The 9,346-nt window shown below is 41.7% G+C and overlaps 1 non-coding gene across 1 annotated transcript; it reads right to left on the bottom strand.

Annotated features, from left to right (window-relative positions):
- Window positions 1–262: 262 nt before the first annotated feature.
- LOC131247574 (small nucleolar RNA R71) lies at window positions 263–367 on the bottom strand. Its single transcript, XR_009171853.1, has one exon. It is a non-coding gene; the product is annotated as a small nucleolar RNA R71 (small nucleolar RNA).
- Between the last annotated feature and the right edge of the window lie 8,979 nt (window positions 368–9,346).

Raw genomic sequence — 9,346 nt, 5'->3', positions numbered from 1 at the left:
CAAGTCAGGAGTTATCCAACTCCTTCCCAAATTCCATGGACTTAAATCAGAAAGTCCATATTTACATTTGAAAGAGTTCGATGAGATTATAGCTACATTATGTTTTCCTAATGTATCTGAGGATACAATTAGGCTGAAACTCTTTCCTTTTTCCTTAAAAGAGAAAGCTAAGACGTGGTTACATTCCTGCGTCCTAGATCCATTGGCACATGGACGACATGAGGGAATTCATAAAAAATTCTTCCCACATCATAAAACGATTACCCTCGGAAAAGCGATCATGAACTTTGCCCAAAGGAAGATGAAACATTCTTCCAATGTTGGGAAAGGTTCAAAGATTTGGTCATTCATGCCCACAACACGGGTTTGAAACGTGGCGCATTACAAATTTTTTCTATGATGGTGACATCTTCCATGCGCCAAATGGTCGAGACAATGTGTAATGGAGAGTTCATTAATAAAGATGTCGCGGTATACCTCGACAGTCTGGCTGAAAAAACACAATCTTGGGACTATTACCCAAAGTCGAACACCACGTCTAGGCCAACTCAATTAAAGGAAAAAGGTGGATTATATCTCTTGAAAGAAGAGGATGATCTCAAGTGTAAAGTGACTACGCTCATAAGGAAAGTTGAGGCCATGGAAGGAAAGAAGGATAAGGTCAATGAAATTGTTTGCGGCATCTTTGATTGCAACATTCAACTGAAAATTGTCCTACAATACCCGCCTTTCGAGGAGTGTTGAATGAACAAGCCAATGCCGTAAATAATTATCAAAGACCTTTCACTGGACCTAACTCTAACACATACAATCCTGGCTGGAAATCATCCAAACTTTAGTTGGAGAAATGGACAAACGGCGACTCCTCCAGGTTTCTTCAATCAAAATCCAAATCAAGTGAAACCTCAAGAGGAACCGGTTCAAAATCCCATACAAGAGCCGGCTCAGGCAATGCGTGGAATATTTTATGCCAAAGATAGATTCTCGTATGACGGTTATAGAAAAGGGGATGCTTCCTGCACAACATATCCCCAATCCTAAACCGCAACGAGAATAATGATCCTAGCTCTTCAAATCGGATGGGGCATGTTAAATCCATCACCACTCTTGGAGTGGGAAGATCATTGATAAAACTCTTGGTTAGGCCGAAAAGCCTCAAGAACCAAAGAGGACAACAATGATGGATCCGGGATGCCCCACAAAAAGTAGAACCGAACTTCTAGAGAAGCCGGTTGCTCCATTCCCCAACGGTTGGTTTCACCAAAATCTCTCTAACTCTCGGGATATCCTAGAGGTGTTGAAACAGTGAAAGTCAACATTCCTCCTTGATGTCATTAAAGATACCTTCATATGCCAAATTCCTAAAAGACTTATGCACGACCAAGGACGGAAAATTATTCAAAAGAAAATCTTCTTGGGAGAAAGTGAGTGCCATCCTAAGCAAGACGTGCCGCAGAAATTCAAGGATCCCGGTAGCCCAACCATATCATGTGTAATCGGGAACCATCGAATTGATCACGCACTTCTTGACTTAGGAGCGGCGTCAATTTGATTCCCTACTCGGTATACAACATTAGGTTTGGGTGAATTAAAACCCACCCTAACCACACTACAACTTGGTGAGCTCTGTTACCAAGAGGGATAATTGAGGATGTGTTAGTCAGTCGATAGATTTTACTACCCCGTAGACTTTATCATCCGGACACCGAACCCATCAATAACATGAGCACTCGATTCCGTCATTCTTGGTCGCCCATTCCTCGCCACGTCAAATGCAATTATCAATTGCGGGAATGGTATCATGACTATGTCTTTTGGAAATTTGACATTGAGTCAAACATTTTTTTCAATAACGGCGGCACAGAGGATGATGACGATTTCCACGACATTAACATGATTGACTCTTTCGTGGAAGATACGACACCTCTAACCTTATCCTCCGACCATCTGGAGACGTGCCTGGCCCACTCCCATGATTTCGATGATGACATGATTAGGGAGACATGTGTCTTGCTTGATACTGCACCGGTATTTGAAGTTAACCGGTGGAGGCCACAATTTGAAGAATTACCACAAACCGATATAGTGCCTCTACCGTCTAACCTCAAGCCGCCGAAGCTTGACCTAAAACCTTTGCCCTCTGATTTGAAATATGCATATTTGGGTCAAGATGAGACATACCCGGTGGTGATCTCTGCCCACCTGGAGAAAGAATAAGAGAGTATGCTTATATCTACTCTCATTGAGCATAAAGGAGCCCTAGGATGGACGACAGCGGACCTCAAAGGAATCGACCCTCGATTTGTACTCACCACATATATCTTGAGGATAATGCAAAAACCGCTCGGCAACCACAACGTAGACTAAATCCAAACATGAAGGAAGTGGTTAAGGTCGAGGTTCTTAAACTATTGGATGTGGGTATTATATACCCTATATCTGATAGTCAATGGGTGAGTCCAACTCAAGTGGTTCCTAAGAAGTCCGGAATCACCATCGTAGCCAATGCTAATAATGAACTCGTGCCAACTAGAGTCACTACTGGTTGGAGAATGTGCATTGACTACAGGAAGTTGAATACCGTCACGAGGAAAGACCACTTTCCTTTACCATTCATTGATCAGATCCTGGAAAGGTTAGCTGGTCATTCCTTGTTTCCTTGACGGGTATTCGGCCTACAACCAGATAGAGATAGCCCCGAAGACCAGGAAAGACCACATTTACATGTCCCTACGGCACCTTTGCTTCCGAAGGATGCCATTCGGATTATGTAATGCCCCGCCACCTTTCCATGTATGCTTAGTATCTTTTCGATATGGTAGGGCAATATCTAGAGGTCTTCATGGACGATTTCTCTTTACGGTCCATCTTTCAAGTGCTTGGAAAGTCTTAAATGTGTTTTGAAAAGATGTGAAGAAAAGAACTTGGTACTTAATTGGGAGAAGTGTCATTTCATGGTTCAAGGGAATTGTCCTTGGGCATATCATCTCGTCCAAAGGAATCGAGGTAGATAAGGCAAAAATCGATCTTATCTCTAACTTACCTCCACCCAAGAACATCGAGACGTGCGATCCTTCTTAGGACACGCGGGATTTTAAGCGATTCATAAAGGACTTTAGTCTTCTCTCTTGTCCTTTATGTAATCTTCTTAAAAAGGATGCTCCGTAGGGCTGGGCAATGCTAGGAAGCTTTCACCAAGCTTAAGAGCACGTTAACCACCGCACCTATTATGCAACCCGACGGGAGCCTTCCTTTTGAGCTTATGTGCGACGCGATTATGCTCTTGGGGCGGTCTTAGCCGAGAAAAGATAAGCGGCCCTACGTCATTCATTACGCAAGTAGAACTTTAAATTCCCCGGGTGAACTACTCGACTACGGAAAAGGAACTCTTAGGTAGTGTTCGCCTTGGACAAATTTAGGTCCTACTTGATCGGATCCAAGATCATTATCTACACGGATCATGCGGCACTTAAGTATCTTCTTTCTAAGAATGAGCCCCGCTTGATACGATGGATCCTTCTACTCCAATAATTTGATTTGAAAATTAAAGATAAAAAGGGAGTAGAGAACGTAGTGGCCGATCACCTTTCTCGCCTTAATACCTCGATTCCCTTGAGACAACCCATATCAATGACATGTTCCCTGAGGAACAATTGTTTAGAGTCTCCCATTCACCTTGGTTCGCTAATATTGCTAATTTTCTATACCAACACATTGGACTGCGCAAGATAAGAAGAAATTCTTTACCAAGGTGTGCAACTTTTTTTGGGACGATCCATATTTATTTAAATATTTCCCAGATTAAATCTTAAGGAGATGTATGCCAGACGATGAGCATTAGAGTGTCATCTCCTTCTGTCACTCCGAGGCCTGTGGTGGTCACTTTTCTGCTAAAAGACCACGGCCAAGATTTCACAGTGCTTTATTGGCCCACTATGTTTAGGGACACTCATGAGTTTTGCAAAGCTTGTGAGCGTTGTTAGAAATTGGGAGCATTGTCTCGTCGAAATATGATGCCTTTGAATCCCATTCTTATCATTGAAGCATTTGATTGCTGGGGCATCGATTTCATGGGACTATTCCCTCAATCGTTTGGGAATCTGTATATTTTGCTCGCCGTGGATTATGTCACTAAATGGGTCGAAGCGATTCCGTGTCGAAAGAATGACCATCGCACGGTCATTAAATTCCTAAAAGAAAACATCCTTTCTCGATTCGGAACGCCTCGAGCCATCATTAGTGATAGGGGCTCACACTTCTGTAATAAACCATTTGAGAGCTTAATGAAGAAATACGGTATCTCTCATAAGGTGAGCACCCCATACCATCCTCAGACAAGTGGACAAGCTGAGATTTCCAATAGGGAGATCAAACACATTCTGGAGAAAACGGTTAACCCAGATCGTAAGGATTGGTCAATCCGATTGACCGATGCCTTATGGGCATACCGTACTGCATTTAAAACTCCTATTGAAATGTCTCCCTTTAGACTTGTCTATGGGAAGGCCTGTCACTTGCCTGTGGAGCTGGAACATAAAGCGTACTGGGCGATCAAAAATCTTAATTTCAATCTGGACAACGCTGGCTCGCTACGCAAACTTCAATTGAATGAACTTGAAGAAATCCGGAATGATGCGTACGATAATTCGAGAATTTACAAGGACAAGATGAAAGCATTTCATGACCAACACATTTTGCGAAAATCATTCACACCGGGTCAGAAGGTCCTTTTGTACAATTCTCGATTACATCTCTTTCCGGGTAAGCTTCGATCTCGTTGGACCGGCCCCTACATTGTTGTTACTGTTTTTCCGCATGGGACCGTTGAGATAAGAGATCCCGACAATGGCAAGGAGTTTAAAGTCAATGGACATCGATTGAAACCATTTGTCGAGAAATTTGATTCAGAGGACATGTCCATGCCTCTGACTGATCCTGTTTATCAGGATTAATCTCCTAGTCTGATGGAGGTATAGGTAGGTTTATTGTTATCAAGATTGATTAATTCATGGTCCATTCTTGTCTAGTTGAAGACGTTAAACTTAGCGCTCCTAGGACGCAACCCAAATTTTCATTCCATTTCACTTTTCTCATTCATTAGTTCAATGTTTGTGGGTAGCATTGCCGCAAACCCTCACGAGACTACAACTCGTCCACTAGGGGTAACCTAGGGGTTTAAAGGCTTGTTGCATACGCTAAATGCAATCGAGAGCACCTGCGAAAGTGGTATAGGTAGGATTGTATTTTTGTTATTTTATTTGTTGGTTTCTCTCTTGTGCCGACCGCTCTTACGTAGAAATCTTTGAAAAGCCTCTTGATTCTTTCGTTCAGGTACTATCTTTCCATCACTCTTATTTTTTCATTGTCTCATGTGCATTGCATGTCTATTTCTTTTTACATTGAGGACAATGTAGATTTTAGGTTGGGGGTGGGAGATTAGGTCACCTAATCAGCATTTTCTTGGTCTTGAACCAAAGTTGTGAAAATTTTAAAAAATTTTCTGACATTTTGTTGAAGTCGAAGTGATTTTGACGGCCATCTAGGGCACTTAGAATTTCAAGATGCGTGATGTTGGTACTTTATGACTCTTGGATTCAGTTATCTATTAAATTTCACAGCTAAGTTTGAATTATTAATCCATTATTAGAATTTGTAAACATTAATTGAGTCATAAATTCACAGGACACATCTCGCTTGCATATTAAGGTTTCAGTTCGATATTAAAGGATTAACTTAGTACTCACTAAACATGAAAGGAACCAACTTGGAAAATTGAAAGGATTAGGCGAATGGTCTATACCATAGGTTTGCTCCCTATAGGTGTAGATTTAATTCTCCATGAATGATATGTGAAAAAGTTGGGTGTACAGTCTTTACCTTAGGTTTGCTCCCCATAGGTAAGGATTTGATTCCCCTTCTTGACATTACTTTCAATGGAAAAGTCAAAAATTAAAAGAATAAAAAGATAATGTGTGAGGCAAGTGCTGGTTATCGTGAATTCTCTTATTGGTTACCAATGATATCCTTAAATAGAGAAGTGAATTTTAATGTTTCAAGATTAGACTATGCATCCATGGAATTTAATGTTTAGAATTGTTCTAATTGATGGACTAATATTTTGAACTTAATTAGGTTCTTGTGTAGTACGTCTAGGAAAGAAAGTAATGCCAACATTCATGAATCTTAGAATTCGAGTATCCGAATTGTTCTTCATAAATCTCTTGAGTTCATAAAAAGTGTCCCGTATTTCTCAACTTATTTTTCGCATACCTTGCTGGGACTAGCAAGATGCTGGTTGGGGTTGTGTTGATGGTCAAATATTGCATATCAACCCCTTGTTGCATAGATTTACACGCATGATAACTTTATCGGACTAATTTAATCGTGTTTGTAATACGGGTTGTATTTAAAGCCTGGACTAAAAAGGGTGGTAAATGCATGGATTCGACGCCAGGAGCACCAAGGCAAGGAACGGACTCTAGAAGACCAAGAGCGACGGAATTATACACCGGGGGTCCGCAAAAATCGAGGAATTGAAGCTCAAATGGCCTGAAAAGTGTCCAGAATGCAAGATCATAGGGTTCCCACCATCTGATCAGTTCGAAACTCCATACGTAGCCTGAGGACCAAAAATTAACCGCACACGTCAAATTTGATCCCAGAAGAAGTGGCCCAACGGATAGATCAGCCCCTTTAATCATTATGTGGGGCCCGCCTGATATCCGGATATGCTTCAAAATTGTTATAGACCGTTTAAATGAGCTGACAAAACGGATGGACGGGGCGGATCTCTCAAAAGCATCATAATGGATCCCACTGGAGTGGGCGTGTGCATAGTGCATAGGTGCACTAGCCGTGCACAGGAACCAGAAGTCGGTCAATCCGATTGTTGACCGACTCCTTCTTCCCAATCTCACCAAAACGCAACAGCGTTTTATGCCGTGATTCGTGGTTTCGATTGTGGGCCCCACACATCATCCAAATGGATGATCAGTGCCATCCATTGCGGCCATAAGGGGGCGAAAACCCTCCCCTAGGCGTCCGTTTGTTCTCATGCAAGCTACGGGAATATCGTAACTATAAATCGCAGGTTGGACGGCAGCGAGCAAAGTTCAGTGGACCACACCAACTACACTCCAAAACCGTCCATTCCTGACTGGTTTTTCGTCAGTAATTCAGTGGACGTGGTGGATTTTATCAAAAACATCACTGTGGGGTCCACCAATCATCGGATATTTCGACGCGGAAGCTTTGTTTCGCGTCTGTGGCTGCGGAGAAAGCTTGTGGGCCACTGACGTGACTTATCAGTCGAATCTGGACCGTTCATCAGACGCCCATGCTCCCTAAAAACAGCGCCTAGGTGGTGGAATTGCAAAGGACAGTTTTAATTGGATTTCGACCGTCCAATCGGAAGATCGACGGTAAATTAAACTAATTCGTTGTTCACCTCGAAGCGGATCCAAAACCAATCAGATTTCATTGGTTTTTCGAGGGGAAACTTATGGATGGGTCGGATTTCTCGTCCAACATCAATCCTGGGCCCACCAGTCATCACAGATGCAAGGCCGTGTTTTTTTTTCGCGTTAACAGGGAGTCCGTCTCCGTTGCAAAGAGGATGCGAAGGAGAAGTCAGTGCTCGACTCAACCACCACTGCCGGAATCTTATAAAGAGGGGGGGAGTGGAAGCTTAGGGGCTATCGGTTGCAGGAGTGGACGAGCAAGCTGGTTTTTTTGGTTTTAACAAAGGAAGAGAAACGGAGGATGGTTTATGCTATCCACGGCTGGAGAGAGAGCAGCGGCTGGTTCTTTTGCTAAGGCTACTGGAGGAGGAACATGAAAGAAGAAATTCGTGGCAGGGATGTGACTGACGATTGCAAGAGCAAAAGACATCCAGTCTTTGTTTCCTTTTCCTTTTCCTTTTATTTATTTATTTCTTTTGATGTTTTTCTCCTCTGATTCTAGCATGATCACGCTAGGCTAAACCTCTCAGCTAGGGCTAAGAGGTGAAGCTTGTAGCGAGATGGGAGATACTGTTTCATGCGTTTACGTTAAAATTTCTGAACTGAACTTGGTTTTAAGTTGATTATTAAAGGAATATTCTTTTCAGTCTTTAATGGTCTGTTGTGACTGAAATTACAATGGGTTTGCAATGGCTTTGAATATTTCTTTTTCCTTTTTTTTTGTGTTTATGAAGTCAGGAAGCCTTGTTGTTCATCATTGTTCCATGAGCATGGTAGGATGACAGTACCCTTTTCTGATCTTCATACATTGTTGATTGGTTGGTAATTAGTTTAATCCTGTTGTCTGCTTTGTCTCCTGGGCATGGTTAGATGATGGAATCCATTCTAATTCATATACCTTTCATCTCTTGAGAACCAGATCAAGTAAGTTCAGTTTGAATTCCATAATCCTTGATGCAGGCATAAGATCTCCCTGATCTCTACAAGTGGATCCTCTGAATCCCTAGTTTCCTCCCTCTGAATTCCTTAAAGTTTTAGATAATTATTCCACAATTATTCCTTAAAATTTTATTTGGTTAGATCGTATCTTAGTCTAGTTCTAGTTCTACTTGGTTTTAGATAACGTACAGGTATCAGTCCCTGTGGATTCGACCTCGGTCTTACCGAGTTTATTACTACATCACAACCCTATACTTATGGAGTGAACACTACTCGGGTCTTTCTTTGATGTTTGACGTTCGACATTCATTCTTTTAGCTCTATTAGATTGGGGTAGTACTATTTTTTTTGCAGAGAAGTTTTTGCAAGCATCACCCTAAGCTATATTAGAAAATGTGCTAGGGTTTTCTGAGATGGATTTTGTTACATCTGCTAATTCTAAATCCTATGGAAAAATGCTGCTTTGGAACATGTTCATTGAGTGGAAATTCATTATATTGGTGACTGATTAGCTTCTTAGTGTTTGAGTGGTAACTATGGGTTTTTTTTATTTACTTCGTTTTCTACGAAGGAAAAAGAAGCCAGCATTGGAAATGAGTGGTTCAGGTCCCCAGAATTATGGTGTCCCTGATTAAGTAGAGGCAATTTTGTTCTCTGTTGGCTAAAAGAAGGCCTAGATTTTTATTTTTTTCTCTTCTTTGCAAAGGCCTACAAATCTTAGTATTATGTTGTTATTTGAGGAAAGAAGGCTTGGTATTAGTTCCATCTATGTGAATGGGGCTGTTGACCTCTTTGCAAAGGCTTGGTATTTTTTATTTTTATTTTTTCTATCTTTGCAAAGGCCTAGAAACACCCATTTGCTGCATTTTTTTCGAGAAACGGACCATCCATGGGGTGGACTGAATTGGTTTGTCCAACAGTCCACAATCTAATGTACATGTGTCTCC

The sequence above is a fragment of the Magnolia sinica genome, chromosome 5 (genome assembly GCF_029962835.1).
Source record: "Magnolia sinica isolate HGM2019 chromosome 5, MsV1, whole genome shotgun sequence".
Taxonomy (NCBI): domain Eukaryota; kingdom Viridiplantae; phylum Streptophyta; class Magnoliopsida; order Magnoliales; family Magnoliaceae; genus Magnolia; species Magnolia sinica.
This window is presented reverse-complemented; position numbering and strand designations above follow the sequence as displayed.